Below are 17,334 nucleotides of genomic sequence, written 5' to 3'. Positions count from 1 at the left end.
CCTTTCCAACAATAAAACGCTACCACAACCACACGATTCGTCCTTTTCGAGGTAAATAATCACGGTTTGGTACATACGTTATATGGCTTAGGCACTGCATGTTACATATGCATGCGATACGTGAGAGAGGATTTCTTTTTCCACGGGTTTCGAAATCTATCTTCATCGTCGTCGTCGTACAGGTATCGTCTTTCTAGGTGATTTCTCTAATTTTAAACGTTGAATGCGGTGCATGCGGTCATACGGTAGCCAGGAAACTAGCTCAGTTGCTGCTGCTCCTGCTACTCCGCCCATCTACACTGTGTTCGTATTATTTCTAACCTCTAGATTCGTATGGCAACACGTACATGGTATACGTAGAGACGGTAATCGGTTTATCGATCGCATCTTTTATTCCTCTGAGTTGTATACAGACAAACTCACATATAACCCGAACGAAAATAAATTCTAAGGTAATCCGTAAATTGCGGAATATAATTTCCACCGATACTTCTTGGCTTTTTGCAAAAGTCAAAGATGACTGAACACCGCGGGACCGAAACAACAACGATTACAATCTAACTGATTCGGAGTTGAAGAAAAAGAAAAGATACAGAGCAAGCCACGTAACTGGTGTACGATACACGTACGTACAAATATCGAAAGATATTAATGATATCCGATTGAAGAATAACAATTTAACGATCCATTGTTGTTCGATAATAGAATCACTCAACCTATACCGAAAGCAGGATACAAATTGGCCGTTAAAAATAAAGCACAAGCATAGATAAATGAGGAAAGGTGAGGTCCTGTATTGAATTCACTGTCCTGCAGGCTGCCTGCGAGTGGCGCAAAGGTCAGGCTTCGAGACACAACCAACCTTCACTTTTACCAAGAGCCTGGTCAATAATAAAACCCGCTCTGAAACAGCCCGACATATATGTATAATAGCGTTGCCGCCACGCCAAGTGTTTCATCGCTCTAACTAGCGACTAGACTAAATTCGCCTACCTAGTTGCACCCGTCGCGATAGTCCCTCAAATGTTACAAGGAACGCGTCAGCTGCTGGGCGACACTGTCCCGAGCAACGTGGTAGCGTTAATTCAACGCTCGCATTAACTGCACGACGGGTAAAATTATTTCCGATGCATCGTGTAGGTGGTAAAAAATTAATTTTTATATTTAAAAAACAAAATAAGGAACAAAATAATTAGGCGTTGCTTCGAACGCACGCTTTCGACGATCATCCGTTTGAGAATCTACTTTCCTCGACGTCACAGCTGCTGTATATGCAGAGGTCCCGGTAATTCAACCCTTTTGTATGCGATCTTCGCAAAGCATTACCATTAACCGGCACATGAACTGTTCATTACACCGTTTGCGTCATGATTTCTTATCGGTTTCCAATTCTTGAACGGTAGGTAATCCGTTCGAAGAGACTTTCCATCCCACGTCGTGTTCTCGATAAAATTTTACGGCATCTAATCAAGCGAGATATTGCCATCCTCACGTCGGCAATACCGTTAGTGATCGGTAAATTTTTCCAGGTTACAAGTGTGAAAAGTTCGGTTTTGTTGGTTGGTTCAGGGTGTTGCTGATACGAAAAATTGAACACCTACGCGAAAGCGAAAGAAAACGTTTAGGTTCGTTGGTCGTGTTGCGGGATGTATAATAGCTGTACAAAAATTTACGATCGGTTATGATGTGGTGTTTTTCTCGACAATTGGCCGGACGTATGTCCTTTGCTGTGTTTTTATACCTACATACTTATGCCCGTCTGCCGTATTTCGAGAACAAAGACACTTGTAACGTTGGTTGAAATAACCACGGCCGAGCTGCGGAGAGCGTATTAGCCTCGTGTGTAAAAATGTGACAGCCGGAGCTAGCTCGCTGAGCGCTGAGCACGCAGGTTTCGAAGGAGATACACAAGAAGATACAACCTTTGGCGGGAACATGCTGATAAAATAAGATAATTTCACCTTGCAGGGCGTCGTTGTGCATACACGTACGGAAGAAGAAGAAGAAGAAGAAGAAGAAGAAGAAGAAGAAGAAGAAGAAGAAGAAGAAGAAGAAGAAGAAGAAGAAGAAGAAGAAGAAGAAGAAGAAGAAGAAGAAGAAGAAGAAGAAGAAGAAGAAGAAGAAGAAGAAGAAGAAGAAGAAGAAGAAGAAGAAGAAGAAGAAGAAGAAGAAGAAGAGGAAGAAGAAGAAGAAGAAGAGCCCGAGTCCGTCTATTCGAGAGTAATTACAAACGACTCTATACGTCTTAATTTAAATTCGTATGAATGTGAATTCCAAAGTGCAAATAAAGCGTGGGGGTGGCTATGTAAATAGGTTTGAATCTGCAGCTGGCAGCCGGCCAGCTAGTTACCAAGCCCCTGGAGACTCGCGTGTTTGAATTATGTCAGGCATAACGTTCACCTGCGGATGAAACTTGAAAAGTGGTTACAGGCTAATTATTATCATTATTACGTTCACAATCGTACGGCGATGAATTGATCATGTGCAGCGGCTTATGGTCAAAAGCTAAACGCGTAACGTCGAATTAGCGGTAATATATATAGGTATTGGGATTTTTCATCCAAAACGTTTTGACAATAACGTTTTTTATAAATCGAACTTCTCTTAGTTCGTGCAATATGATTTTCAATGTGAATTCTGTAGCTATCGTTTTATTCACAATGTTTTTGATCGTCGAATTTCGCGGTGTGAATACATATACTTGAATAAATATTTCTTTAATCCACAATAAAATTAACTTGATTTTCAGGATACAGCTATGGTGACAATTAATAGATTTACAGTTACCGTAGTTTTCGATGGTGGAGAAATTACGAATAAAGTGCACGTTTATGTTTCTCTGTGATATGTGAACACATAGCCAATAATTGTGTAAACTTTGTTTCAAAATCGAAAGGATCATATCGATGTTAAATGGTGCAGAATGTAAAAAATATATCCCATAGACCGACAAAAAAAATAAATAAAAATTTATATTTCGCCAAGATATAAATGCAGTACATACGAGCGCACTAAATTCCGTTGAAAGATATCGTAGAGTACCTAGAAGGTAAATGTATGCTTATAATATACGTTGAGGCGAATCGCTGGTTTAGTTGCAACTTCGGTAAGAAGGGTATCTATATGATACACCGCATTAGCAATCAGTAAGTGAAAAATACGATCGTATAACAGCCTGACTTTACGAGATAAATTAAGAATATACCTATACCATGGTCTTGCACAGCCGTCTCAGTTTTTATGCTGCATCGTTAAACTTAAGTTACAGTAAAACCCCGCCATCTTCGACGTTCACCTCACCTGGAACAAAAAACAAACCGCGTTATTAAAAACTTTCTTTCTCGGTGGTGGATGTGCATGGGTATAAACGTACCGTATGACGATGAATTCTTTATTACGAAAGGAATTATTAATTTACGATCCACGTATGCATAATATCGAATTATTCAATCGCGGCTACTAATATCCAGCTAATTATAGAATGAGCTATCGAAGAAGATATCACCAAAGGGTAAAGTCTCCTTCGATCGCCATTCAAGTGCTTATTTTCTAACCAAACAAATAACAGCCGATAATTAGGATCGATTGAAAAACATCCGGGAATATCAACGTCAGTTTTCTTTAAACCATCGACGGTTTTCTGATGTAAAAGCTACAGAATTATCATACCGTACGTGTATAATACAGTGAAGTACACAGAATCGAACGAAATTGTTGCTTTTAACATTGAGGTTGGGTTCGTTCCAAGCCCTCCTTTGACTACTCTCGACCAATTGATTATCCAAGAACCGATTACCATGTTCCATTTAGATGTGCCAAAATGTAGAAAATCTTTCCTCCAATTTCCACCTCGGAATAGACACAGCAAAAAAACATCAAAAAAAAAGACTACTACACCGAAGACCGTGACGGCGTTTCTTGAACTTAAAGATGCTCGAGGCGATTCGACTCGATGTTCTCAGCCGAGCATCGGCAGAGCTGCTGAGCTCGTTGTCAATGAAATGCAGCAATCAACTGGGATAATTACTGGTGCAAAGAGGTAGGTACTTCGCTTCGAAGATTTATAAAATCCAGATTTTGCGGTTCGGAAGATTAACAGCCCGTGGTTCTTTCTCACGCATAAAAATTGTACTCTAGTTTATACCCCGATAAAAATACATGTAATCAAATCATAAAACGAAAGCTGACCGATTGCCAGTGTAAATATACACCTTAGAAAAAAATTCTGCGTACACAGACATCTCTAAACTGTGATTTGTTACCAATCCAACAATATTAGATGCCGTTTTCCGAATTGACCGCAAATGTTGTTATACAGTAGTCCAGCGTCAACTGCAGCTCAAAATCAATAATTATACGAGGCATTCCACCCCAAACCGACCTACGTCTGACCCTCACCGTCGTCGTTTTTTTTTTTTTTATTTTCAAGTACGGTGTAGTCTACAAAAAAAAAACATCTTTTATCGAGTTTTAGATTTTCTTGACCACGGATTTCATTTTTACTGCTCTCAAAAACACAAATGGGAAACATCGAATTAAAGATGAATTTAAAACATACAAATTAATATTAAAGTCGTTATTTTTTCATTTTTCAATTACTTGTTTCGCCTGTAGCTTCTAAACCACCGGCTTGCCTTCCATCTTGGTCTGCAAATTTTCTTTTTTTTTAACAAAGAAATACACGAGAACAATTCGAAGCCAATCAATCGTGACTATTGATTCAAAAAATTGGGCTATCGCGTTCTTAGGAACGGTATAAAAAATCAAATCCACGGTCAAAGGGACCTAAAACTCTGTAAAAGATGTGTTTCTTCATTGTTCTCTTCAGCACTACACCATACATAACAACGAAAAAGAAAACGCCGATGGTGATGGTCAGACGTGGATTGATTCGAGGTGGAATGCCTCACGTATAACTCAACACGAAAGGGTTGACTTCAGGCACGATGGTTGACCACGACACGTCGCAATATCGTAAAAGTGTAAGGTAGGAGGAAGTCGAGGAGTTCAGCAAGGCTCAAGGTTCGTTCTCGCAAACTTTGTTGCCAACCAATGACTAACGTAAATCGATTCCGCGTCCTCGCCAAAGTCCACAAGTAAAGCCTCGTGGGGGTTGCACGTGGAATCGCGGCGCCTCGGAGTCTGCCGCCCTTGACTTCTTCTCGTACCGACGCGATGTGATCCGAATTCCCGATGATTCCCCTGACCCTGGACTATCCCGGTGCGGATCCGGAGATCCGCAATGCGATTTTAGCTCATATTTTGCCTCGTGCTTCCACCCCCGATTCGATTCAACCGACGTCTTTGCCGAATTCCATTCCTGTGTTTTTTTTTTTTTATATCGAATCATTTGTACGATCGAAAAGTTCAAATTTACCGATTTCATGTTCGTAAGTAAAGAATCGGGTCTTCTGAAACCCCTGTCGGTTCATTGATCATCGTCATGATGGCTACAAATTTTTGGCAAAAAAATGTCATCTCAATTCCAGGACCTTAAGACCCAATTTTCCCTGACATTTTACCAGTTATAGTAAATTACTAAAACCTAAATCGTTCAGCTTATTAACTCTATATTCGATTCAAATTCAATTCGAATTTGCGAAAAATGTAATGTACAAAAAAGTCAGTTTACGCAAATTTGTTTTCTCGAAGAAAAAAAGTAAACTTGTTGCCTCAAAAAATGATTTCTAATTCCCATGATAGAAAACTGATATTTTCAGGTTTTTTCCATGACCAAATTAATAATTCCCTGACAACTCAAAGTTGTCCAAGAACCCTCTTAAATACCCTGAAATTTCCAGGTTTTCCAGGTGTGTGGCCACCCCGATCGTGCAAAAAATAACTCCATCGCATCGCTGAATAAACTGTTTCAAAGAAGAGCCATTTCATAAGATACGACATGAGTGAAAAACCTATATCCGTGAAATTTGACGCGGCGTGAATATCCGCTTGAAGCCACGGAAGCTCTCTCCCTTTGAACATTGATCATCTCTACATCGTTGCAACGCGTAGTTACAGTCTTCTGGGTCAGTGTGTCGCAATCTTAATTCTCCAACGTCGTATACACGCCCATGTCCTTTTTTTCTTCTCGATGCATATAACACGCGGTCCAGACAAACGGACGAATGGTTTAAGAACACCGCCGCGTGCGGTTTGTCCAACGGACCGACAACCAGACCTTCTTCTGCAACTCCAAACTCGGCTGTAATAAATTTCAGTCATATTTATCTCTCTCGTACGACAGTCACAGGTATTAAAATCCCTCTGACATACAAGCCAAGCTTTTTTTCTCTTCGAGTCTGTCATTGACACACGGATCTGCTTGTTACGCTATGATATAACTGTTCGCATTTGTTGTACAACAATTCGCACGTAATCAATCCAGCCGCTAAATAGATACAATATACGAATAAAGAATAAAAAAATAATCGCTTGTATTCCTTCACATAGACAAGAAACCTGTAGAACTTTGTTATTGAATTGGTCTTGGGACTCAAAGACGTTTTCAAAAGTACTTTATAACTCGCCTTCCCTTATCGTGTCATCTATTAATCGTCGGTCTCTCTCGACCGCGGTACAACTTGACGAGAAAATCGTCAAGAACGCTTAGCGAATTCGCAAAGGAGCCGCAATTGCGAGTTGGAATATAAAACGGACCTTTGTCAAGTGTAACGGGCGTTCGGTAGCGTTTCATCGCATAAGTTCAGACCGATACCTGCACACACGATTGAAATAGAAATGCTTCTGAAATTCAATCGTTGAATGTGTGCCTAAGGTAAGCTAAGGATATACGGAAAGTGAGTGAAGTGAATTAATGGCAAACGTCAGTGGCATGACCGTCGAGATTGATCGAATCCAGTATCGTGCCAAGCTCTCTATTCTATTGTGGACAGTTGAGATGAATAGGCGTTTAATATTTGTTTCTTCAAACGGAATGTGGATTGTAATGTAATTGCAGCAGCAGCAGCAGATACCGTGACTGTATATAGTACAAACTAGGAACAGGGAACCGATGACACGATGAATAAATTGTCCATTCCCCGTACCTGGAATAGAAGAATCGCGCCACAAAACATTTCTCTCTTGGCTTAGCTTGCTCGATTTTGATTTGATTAGTGCAATAATTGGCAGTTGTCGTTTTTCATACCTCGATTCGTTGACAAACGTTGCAAAGGAAGAGGAGTCAATAATTACTCTTCATCATTTCTTTACAATTCGAAGAAACATTTTCACCGAGCAGCTCGAACGATTCATTTCCATAAATGGAACCTTAAATGGTTCTTTAAGGAGGCGGTTCTGTGTACGCGTGACGTGACAGTAAATGTAAGTAAACAAGCAAAGATCGGATCGTTTGACATGTTGACAAATATTAATACACCACTCGTGTGCAGAATTTCATTGTTAACGAGTGTCAGGCAAATTTCAGCGCGGATTTACAAAATACTCGAAGTATCGTGTACGGGTTCAAGCGTCTTATTTGCAAACGATTTTGAATCGTACACCGAAGAGAGAAAAATAATATTTCGCCTCTTTTATTCACGTCAAAAACGAACGAGAAAAAACGACTCTGAAAGCTTGCCTCCGTCCAACAACGGCGGGGTAATCTCGTAATTCCATTCGGGTCTAAGCCAGCCTCGTTAAATAGCAATTAACATTCATTTGGCAACTCCCCCGCTTAAAATTTACGCACTTTTGCTCGATTCTTTTCCTCTGTCATGCCTTTGTGCCTACTTCAGCCATTTGTCATTTATCTTAAAGTTTTGACTTCGCTGCATGTCGACGCAAAGTTGAAATGATCGTTACTTTTTTTCATCCTCTCCTCAAATCTATAATGTCTGAACTTTTAAAGAGGGAAATATAACTCGAGATTTGAAGGACGCAATAATTTTTTGTACTAAATTAATTTAAATCGACTCGTGTAATTCGTCGTAATTTTTCAATTCGGATACATTTCTTTAATTCAAATTATTTCATATCGATTCACAAATATCAATTTTTTTTTGTCGATAATTCTCGATAATTCACATTGATTCAAGTGAGTTTCAAAATATTTCGATCATTCTTTTGTATTTCCTGTTAATTCGAACGAATTTATTTATTTACATTCAATTTTTTTTTTTTTCTCTCTGCAGTAAACAGATAATTCTGGCACGAATCTAACCAATTCGAATCAACTTGATTAAATTTTCCATAATTCAGTTATTTCTCAGTTCATTTTCATTATTTCAATGGACATTTAACAATTCAGTTAATTCTCATTAATTCAGCGAAATTATAACGATTAATTCACAAACCTATCAACACATTAATTCGACAAGTTATTTTCTCTTCGGGATTTTTTTTCTTCTTTTATCTACACACCAAAAAATGCGCTAGTAAAAATTATACCGTACATAACAGCATAATATGTGTGCCGATATTCTTACGATAGATACTAACTTGATGACCACATCTCATATGACGTATGACCGGCGTGTTATTCGCAAAATTGGCATTAATTTTGCGACACTGGAGCTGGGATTCCATTTCGAGCCCTAAAAACTAGCAAATTGATTTCTCAAAAGTGCTACGTCCACGGAGAACGACGAAACCTGCAGTGTACACGCAAATCTACAATTTCCTTTTCGTAAAATATGTAAATTTTCAAAGAAAACTGTACGGTTTGGGAAAGCGCGAACGTTGTAACGGTAATGTAATTATTACAAACTTCAGATTGGAGGTGAGGGGGAGGGGGGGGGGAGGGGAGGGGAGGGGAGGGGAGGGGTTCAAGTGATTCGAGCGAGATGGGTGATTTTCCAAAACGGCAAAACACGTATCTTCCATTAGAATAACATACACAATGAGCGATTAATTCCGGTTGACGGGGATCCGGTAACTCAACAATAACACTGGAAACACATATTGTATAATGCGTGAATCGTTCGGTGTCCGAAGCCTAACGATGACACGTTCACCTGTTATTGGCGATAAGTATCGATTCCACGGACATAACTACCGGGCATTAATTGCTCAATTCTTACGATATATAAACATTTATCGTCAGAAAATATAAGGTATCATGTATCGAATGATGCGTAATTATACCTGTCCCATTAAGACGAGGGGCAGAAAGGCATCGCCTCCGGATCACGCTGATGTTATATATATATAGACCTTATTATTATTGTTGTTGTTGTTGTTGTTGTTGTTATTGCGATTATTATGATTATAAGTATAAGCGTAATAAAAAAATTCGGATGGCGACTTCGTGAGTATTAACAGTAAACAACTTTCGATACTGCAGTTATTCTATTTTTCACTTTACACCCTTGCCGCGCACTCGGTGTTATTGGCAAATTGATTTTTTTTTTTTTGACCGCGAGCTAAGTCCGCGAACTTCGTCAACCGATCATCCAATAAAACGCAAACAATCCTTGAGTGAATTAGGCATTTGTGGCTTCGTAATGCATTCTACGCAAAAAAAATGTAGTACATCTATGTGATAATCGCGCCTGCACCTTTTTGTGGCTGTAGGCAAAAAATGTTGGTATTTTTCGATAATGTACGGCAAAATTCGACTGACCGTGAAACTTTTATACATCAAATATAACTATACACGTATAAATTTTTCCATCTATAATAGAATGATATATGTATAAAGAAAAGAAAAAATAAACGATAAATATTCCCGCGGTCGTTTTTAGTCCGGACGTAAATAACCTGACAAAAAGAGCGAATTCCACTATATGTAAAAATTCTACTGCATCCCGAGTCTCAACGTCAAGCATAAAATTTTTAAATACGACAGACCAATCAACACCTAAAATCCTCGTGTTCGGTTTTCGTAAGATACATCTGCTAATGTTATATAATACGCGTCTCGTTCTTCTGAGTTTTTTTTTTTTATGAATATTATCAGCAACGATCATTCTTTGGCGAGTTGAAAATCGGAATCTAAATATAAACACGTATGACTTGCCGTGCTTGGAGAGTTACGCGTACGTAAGTTATACACGATAATCTCACAAAATGAGTTATGCAACATTTTAAATGCACGGCACATGTTGCTTTATCGCATAAATATGCATACTAGTTTAATAACAGACTTTATCCTGACTCAACGTGTTAATAACAGTTTATAAAGTCTCGTCGTTGGCGCTGTTAAATAGATCATGCGAAGATCTCACGATCGCGCGAAGAATGGAATGCGAAAGCGAAAATGGGGAGAGTCGTTGATACGTTTCATGCCGAAACTGTTGCCACGCAACGATTCGTGACACAGTTCTAATAACACGTATCAGTATCGCCTAAACGCAATAAACATGCGGCACAAAGTTGCCAACAACGATCGGGGGTCCTTGAACTTTGAACTTTTTGTAAACGCTCCAAGTTTTCACCGCACGACATGCGAGAATTGGTTATATTACAGCTTTTCCTAACCAGGTGGTCCACAGACTCATCTCATCTCATCTCGGTTTCAATGTCAAAGGTCTAACCCAAATATATTTATTATTTCACGACACAGAAGTCCGCGGTTAAGAAAGGTTGAAAAAGAGTTAGTTATAAGTATCGAAATATGATAAATCACTACCGTTATGACCGTAAGATTATTCAAAATTATTCATTATCAATTCGTCCGCAATTCATCGTTCAACCTCGACCGGTTGATCCTCTCCGTAATACATACCTGTACTTTGGTGCACGTTGTATTACATACAACACGAATCTCGCGAAAACGTCGTGACGCGCAATCTAATACACAATTTTTATAACGTGGCTGTATAACAGTTGGTATCTTCGGCAATTTGTTACGAATGTAGATACAAGTATATATTTAAATAAATATATAAATGTAGATACGCGTATCATACTTCTCCACGTGTACGACAGTAACGTAAATTTTGAAACACCTTTATATCGTCCAGAAGGTCTGTAATATTATTATGTATTCGGTGAAAATTATGGTTCAATTCAGACGGCAGTTAAAACAGCTACGGTAACAAGCTTCGGCAGTTTATAGTCGTCGTTACTTTGGTGCTTGGTTAAAATTCCTAATGAAAGATAAAAGAAGAGGAAAAAGAAGGTATAAAGAAAATACGTTAGCCAATTTCTGACAAATTACAATCTACGCAGCTTTGTAGTTTCATCTTGACCAAATACAATAATTATTGTAAAATGATATTTTGTTGCAGCCTAGCTTATAAAGATTGATTGAAGAGGGGAAGAAAAAATTTCATACTGCCAATAATTTACATCCAATGCAAAAATAAAAGGAGAAAGAAAATTTTCCCCAAACGCATTATTGTACAACGCTCGTAGGATTACCAAGGGTTAAGCCAATTATTTTTCACCGAGCTCGGCAAATGGCCAAAAGTATACGTAAAACAACCAGCGAAAATATATTATGTCACATTATATTACAAATACGTAAGGTACTGAAAAAAGTTTTCTCAGGCAAAATGAATGCAAATACGCGCATAGTATTTGCAAAGAAGAGTGTTGCGGGATACGAGAGATTCGTTCTTACACGCGCGTTAGCTAATCCCAAAGGTTTCCCGACAAATTGGCTCGTCGTCGTGTAGCTGCGTAATTCGCGGGTAATACAACGAACGTGGAAACCCGGCTTTCCAGGGTTTAAGTAAACCTCGGGGTCAGGGAAGCGATCCTAGTCAACAAAACCTGCTCATAAAAGGGTGAATAGCTTAGGGTGTCGGGATTGTGACCATCTGCACAATTGATACGGTGATAGCCATATTCCTATCACGGATTAAAAAGGTGTCGAGCAAGAGTTAATCTAACGGTGAATTATCGGGTGTAATTAAATGTAACGAGGGTGTTTTTCAGGGTTCGTACTGTACGCTATTTGGAATCTGAAATTCCCCGACTTTTCCAGACACTCCAACCTGAAAATAGGATTTTTTCCAATAACTTTTCATTAAATATGCCGCTGATTAATGACAATTTTTTTTTACACATTAATACTAATACCTTCGATATAAAGTAATAGCTATAATTTTACTGCGTGACTATCAACTTAAAAGTAACAGCTTCCGATTTTCCGTGAAAAAAAAACACCCAAAGGTGGTAAAGTAACATTCATAGAATGTACGAGGCGGAGCGACGATTCAAAATTTTAAGTGCAATTTTGTATCTTCTCTTAAGATCGACTGCAGTACCCTTTATGAGAACAAGTTTATTTCTTCGATAGACTCAAAATTTCCCGTCGTATTCTCGAAATTCCCCGACTTTTTCCCGCTGTAAGAATTTCCCCGAGTTATCCCGATTTTCCAGATTTTCCCTGTGCCATTTTTTTCCATTCGATAAAGATTTTTGGCTTTCTTTAGTTGTTTTTTCTCATCCTCTTCTTCTTTATATGTATTCCTCTTATCACTCGATGTCTGTTGACAAACGGACGTCGATTATCCGTGACGAGGAGTGACGACTTCGTCGTTATATCGAAGTTACGAGTGCAGGACGAAGCGTCGGAGTGGTTACGCGTACAAGTAAAATACGATATTAACTCGGAAGGACGCGACGAGGCTCAAGGCCTTTTCGAAATAACAGGAATCAAGTTCCGTCAATTATTCACGGACAGATTATAACCTACTATTAATTGCAGTAGAAAGGGAGAAGAAGTAGAAAAAGTAGAAAGGAAAAAAAAGAAGAGCAGGAGGAGAGAGGGTGAGAGGGTGAGAGGGCGACAGGGCTCGGGGGTAAGGGTACGATCCAGAGCTCGAGACCGATCCTGGATCAGGCAAAAACAAGCGAGACTAAAAGCCGGTAAGCGTTTTTCAATTTATTTTATTTTCATGTTATTTTTTTCCTCTATCGCTTTCAGCCGGCAGTTCGCACCGATTTCATTTTCCCCCGTCTCCAGCAAAATTACACACGATATGATGCAAGGTACAAGGTGTATACATGTATGTATACTATATCTAGGTATACCTAATAGGTACGTACATCTATGCTGAATGTGTGTATGTATATATATATATATATATTGTATATGTATGTATAGGCACGGATATTCGAGCTCGAATCAATGCTCGCCTCTCTCACGGCAGACGAAGCAGCAAGAACCTGAAACTTCTCTGCTTGCACGATATTTCGCAGTGGATTGAAAATTAACATTCAGAAGACCGTGAGAGATACGTTCGTAACGCATATATCCCATCCCTGCAAAGTACATTGTAGCTCGTCGAACCAACACAATACGCGCCGATTTTACCTGCTGGGAATTAGTAACCGCAAATTGTGCGGATCACAGCTCACTTTTCGCTCGAGATATGCGTGAGAAAGAAAAAGGTAATTTCAAATAAATTAACGTATGACACGATTGCGATGAGGTTGAAAGACGATAATTTCACGGTAACCGATTGAATATGAATAAAAATAATTATGCGACGATACAAGTACACGGAATATATTGTCAAATTATGTATCGTTATACGCAGAGAAACTGCAGAAGATTTTTAAACATTTGGAAACTGCCTCGAAAATGATCAATCAATGGAACTTGAACAAACTTTGATCATTTATTTGGTACATTTCAATTTGCAAAATCAATCATTGCATACAACGAAGAAAAATTGAAAGAAACGAAAATATAAAACCACCAATGAAATTAAAAATATAGGAAAAAATACACAGAACGCGTCGTATGATTTTTCCTCCGCATCGGAGGTAAACGTACAGAATTAAAATGCAAAGTTGCTTTTTTTCCTAATGTTGAAAACTTGCTTGTCAGCATATATGCGTATAACGATAATAATAATTTCTAAATTCAACGTACGTAAGTATTTTCACAGACGGATCACATAAATTTTTACGCGAGTTATAATACAAGTCTCATTTATTACCAAAGATTGATTGTGTAATGTTTACTGTCATTTTTTTCTAACTTGTTTTGTTTTTCGTTTTAAACGTGAACGCGTAATAACGCATGTATGTGTACATGCTAGGTACCCACGTACTGCGAATTTTCCAGGATTACAAATTCAAGGCGTATTTATTATTCCTGATGCCGTGCGCACAGAGCGGATGATGAATGCGTGTAGGTCAGAAAGAAGTGTGCTCCAATCAGATTCAGAACGACCCAGTATAGCACAGAAATCAGCGGCACGGTGGGAATTTTTTTAAACCGTAGCCGCCCGTAGGCGCGCGTATTGCATGCATGTATTTAAAAGTAGAGTAAGTTTTTCGTATTTTTATTACACGTGTAACGTATGTGTGTATACGTAGAAACGTCAGCGTGCAGGCTTGATTGAGATTTGATATGCAAATCTTGAGTTCGGCTCAAGGTCCGGAACATGCGCAGAACATCTTTCGCAAAAATTTCCGTCCAGCATACAACCCACACAACCGCGATACAGCCTACCTGTGCAACGCGAAGCGCCGAAACAGCCGAGCGAACGAGAGATATTGATCACTCATGTTTAAATTGTCCGACGCAGATAAACAAACACATGGTGCCGAGTAAAATGACATTATAATTCCCCAATCGCTCGCGCCGCGTATAGCAAAGTAACGCAGATGAGACGGGGATAAGCAGATCATGGAAATTTTCGCGTCAATCTTGCCCGACGCATATTTGCAAACATGCGTATTGTAACGAAGGTACCTTCTCACTCTGTCTGTTTGAACGAGGGAATCGCACCCCTTCAAGATAAAAGCATGTTGCGGATAGGTGAATTACTCGGGTTGCTGCGCCAACCACCATTATTGTAGAAACAGCCTTTCTCTAGACGTTAACTTGAGAGCAGGCATTTTCTTGAATATACGATTTTACCCCATTATTTTCCGTGTTTCGCTGAATTTGCTTTATTATCTGTGAAACCCCTTTATTTTAATGTAAAACAAAGTTACCATACATGTATTGTATGTATATATTATGTGGACTTGCAAATCAAAGCCTATATATAATATAATACGTAGATATGTATATACATATAATACATGGCACAGTTAGATGAGCGTATATGAATGAAAATGCAATTAATCGTCGGATCCGATTACTCGAACGAGAGTTATTTGGTTATGCAATTTCTAATCATTCGCAACGACGATTAAATTTCTGCAATACCTCACGTATTACGTATTACGTATCCCCGCGCTACGTATATACGTATATTTAGTAATCACCCGTGCTGATGCACCCGGAACAAATAAGGAACAGAAAGTGAGAAATTAAACACCCACTAGCCAATATAGGTCAAACCGTATACGTTGAATTGTACATAAAATGACCTGCTTTACGAAGTGAGAAAAATTATTTACCCACCCGAGCCACTCTTCACCTCGTGGCACATTGTGTTGGTGGTATGCTTTTTTTCAATTATGCCCATTTAAGTTGTTTACACACCGTTCGTTTGTTCAACTATTTTTTTCTTGTTTTTTTACAGAGAAAATAATTAGCAATTATACCGTACCTATACCATAGTTTTTCATCGTCAGGGAGTCCAAAAGAGAAGAAATGTAATAGTTTTAGTAGAAAAGTCAGAATTAAATCGCAGAGCTTATCGGCTTTAATCGACCTGCAGCGTCACACAGATTACACGACGAAAGCAAAATCTTACGCGTGAAAATAAAAGTCACGAGTTTTTAACCAACGACGAACTGCTTGCAAATTGAAAAAACAAAATAAATAAAAAAATATATCAAGCGCGTAATCTACCTCACATCCCATATTCTACGTAAAATAATAGACGCGGTATTTGAGGAACGAATATTCCAAGTGTGATTTTGCGCTTTTCTGTAAGCTGTGTGTGTGCATTAAGCAGACGAAAAAGTACGTCTAAGAAAGCCGCAAGAATCCTGATGCAGTAATTACTCGACTGATGATGACGACTGGATTTTATATAACCCCGCAATATTTTACCGGTTTCAGAATGTCAAGCGTCACATTAATCACCGCGAGGTATCATTCAAATTCGCCACTGTAAGTAATAAACTTATACTAGATGAGGGGGACAAAAAAATTCTATTAATCTGAAATTAATTTCAACGAAGATGTGTTATACCATACACGCATCATAGCCAGTAACGTAGCAAACAGGGTTCCGTAGTATTATCGTAGTTGAACGAAAAAATATAAAATAATGGTGTAAGAGAGATCATTGCAAGCAATATGGAGCGTTTCTCACGACGATAAATTACACTTTTAGTAATAATAAAGTATCTATGCACATAAATTACAGCTCCATGTTTGAAAAATCATACAAGCTGTGAGTGCGAAGCGAACGAACCAAGTCAGCTGGGCTATCTATCTGACTCTCATGGAAATCAAGTGCCCGTTTAGCGGTTTGAAATGGTGCAATAAAATGAAATTCAGTGGCTCTTCTAATGAATTTCGAAAGCTTTGGAAATTACTTAATGAGATTCATTTTCCCCGAGATTATATTTATACGCGAACGAAATAAGATGGTTGAGTAAATGCAAGAACTCTTGAATCCCGATAAGGCATTAGAAACAGATTTCATCATTATGTGCGCCGAGGTTTTACAATATTTCACAAATCATTTAATCGATACAAAACATAAGCTTCATTCGCGACTTTTAATAAATTATTGGAGAATGTTTTCCAAACGATCGTCGATCCTCGTCCATTTTTTTCCCTTTTTTTCTTCTTTTTTTGTTTTTACTATTCCTCTAGTCCAAAAATTTATGCCAAAGTAGATATAGAAAGATACGAAGAAAAAATAAAACCGCAATTCCTTACTGCAGCAAAAGTAACGATACCATGACATACTGTATAGGTACAATAATATGTAACGATACGAATGCGGAAACTGCAGGCAAGTTTTTGTGTCCGACGATGAGAATGAGTGTATATAATAAAGGAGAGAAAAATCAAGAGTCGGAAACGCGATCTCGGCAGCGAAGGTCGTTCTCCTCTTAAAAAGCGACAAGGCCGTTAAGGACTTACAGAGCCGGACGTAAAACGTCGCGCCTGGTTTCGCTCGGACCGACTGTCTAACCGTCCGTCTTCTTGTCTCTGGAGATATCCCGCAGCCAGCCATAACCAAGAACCGGAAAGACATCTTTGTACGTTGGACGGAAACGCGAAAATTGCTGAGAAAAACTGGTCACGTTGTTCCTACATCTCGGAGGACACTGATCGACGTGTTTGCACAATATTTGCATTCGTAAAAATATATTTATCCACATGATCAAGTTGCCGATTGAATATTCGTAATTTTGAACAACGATCTTACAACTATTTCTAGCTGTTTATACGTACAAGTTAAAAATTAGACGTTCACACGAAAAAATGAACCGAGTTTATTACACTAGTCTATTTTCAAAATTACTCTCTCCTTCGAATATCTCGCCGCCCACTGCTTACAGAAATACCGT

At 38.7% G+C, this 17,334-nt stretch overlaps 1 protein-coding gene across 3 annotated transcripts in view; it reads right to left on the bottom strand.

Annotated features, from left to right (window-relative positions):
* The window catches only part of LOC107226712, a 78,513-nt gene that overhangs the window by 36,146 nt on the left and 25,033 nt on the right, over window positions 1–17,334 (bottom strand). The gene's annotated exons all lie outside the window — the stretch shown is intronic.

This window comes from Neodiprion lecontei, chromosome 3, assembly GCF_021901455.1.
Source record: "Neodiprion lecontei isolate iyNeoLeco1 chromosome 3, iyNeoLeco1.1, whole genome shotgun sequence".
Classification (NCBI taxonomy): domain Eukaryota; kingdom Metazoa; phylum Arthropoda; class Insecta; order Hymenoptera; family Diprionidae; genus Neodiprion; species Neodiprion lecontei.
Note: the sequence above shows the minus strand (reverse complement) of the source record. Positions and strands in the feature narration are given on the sequence as shown.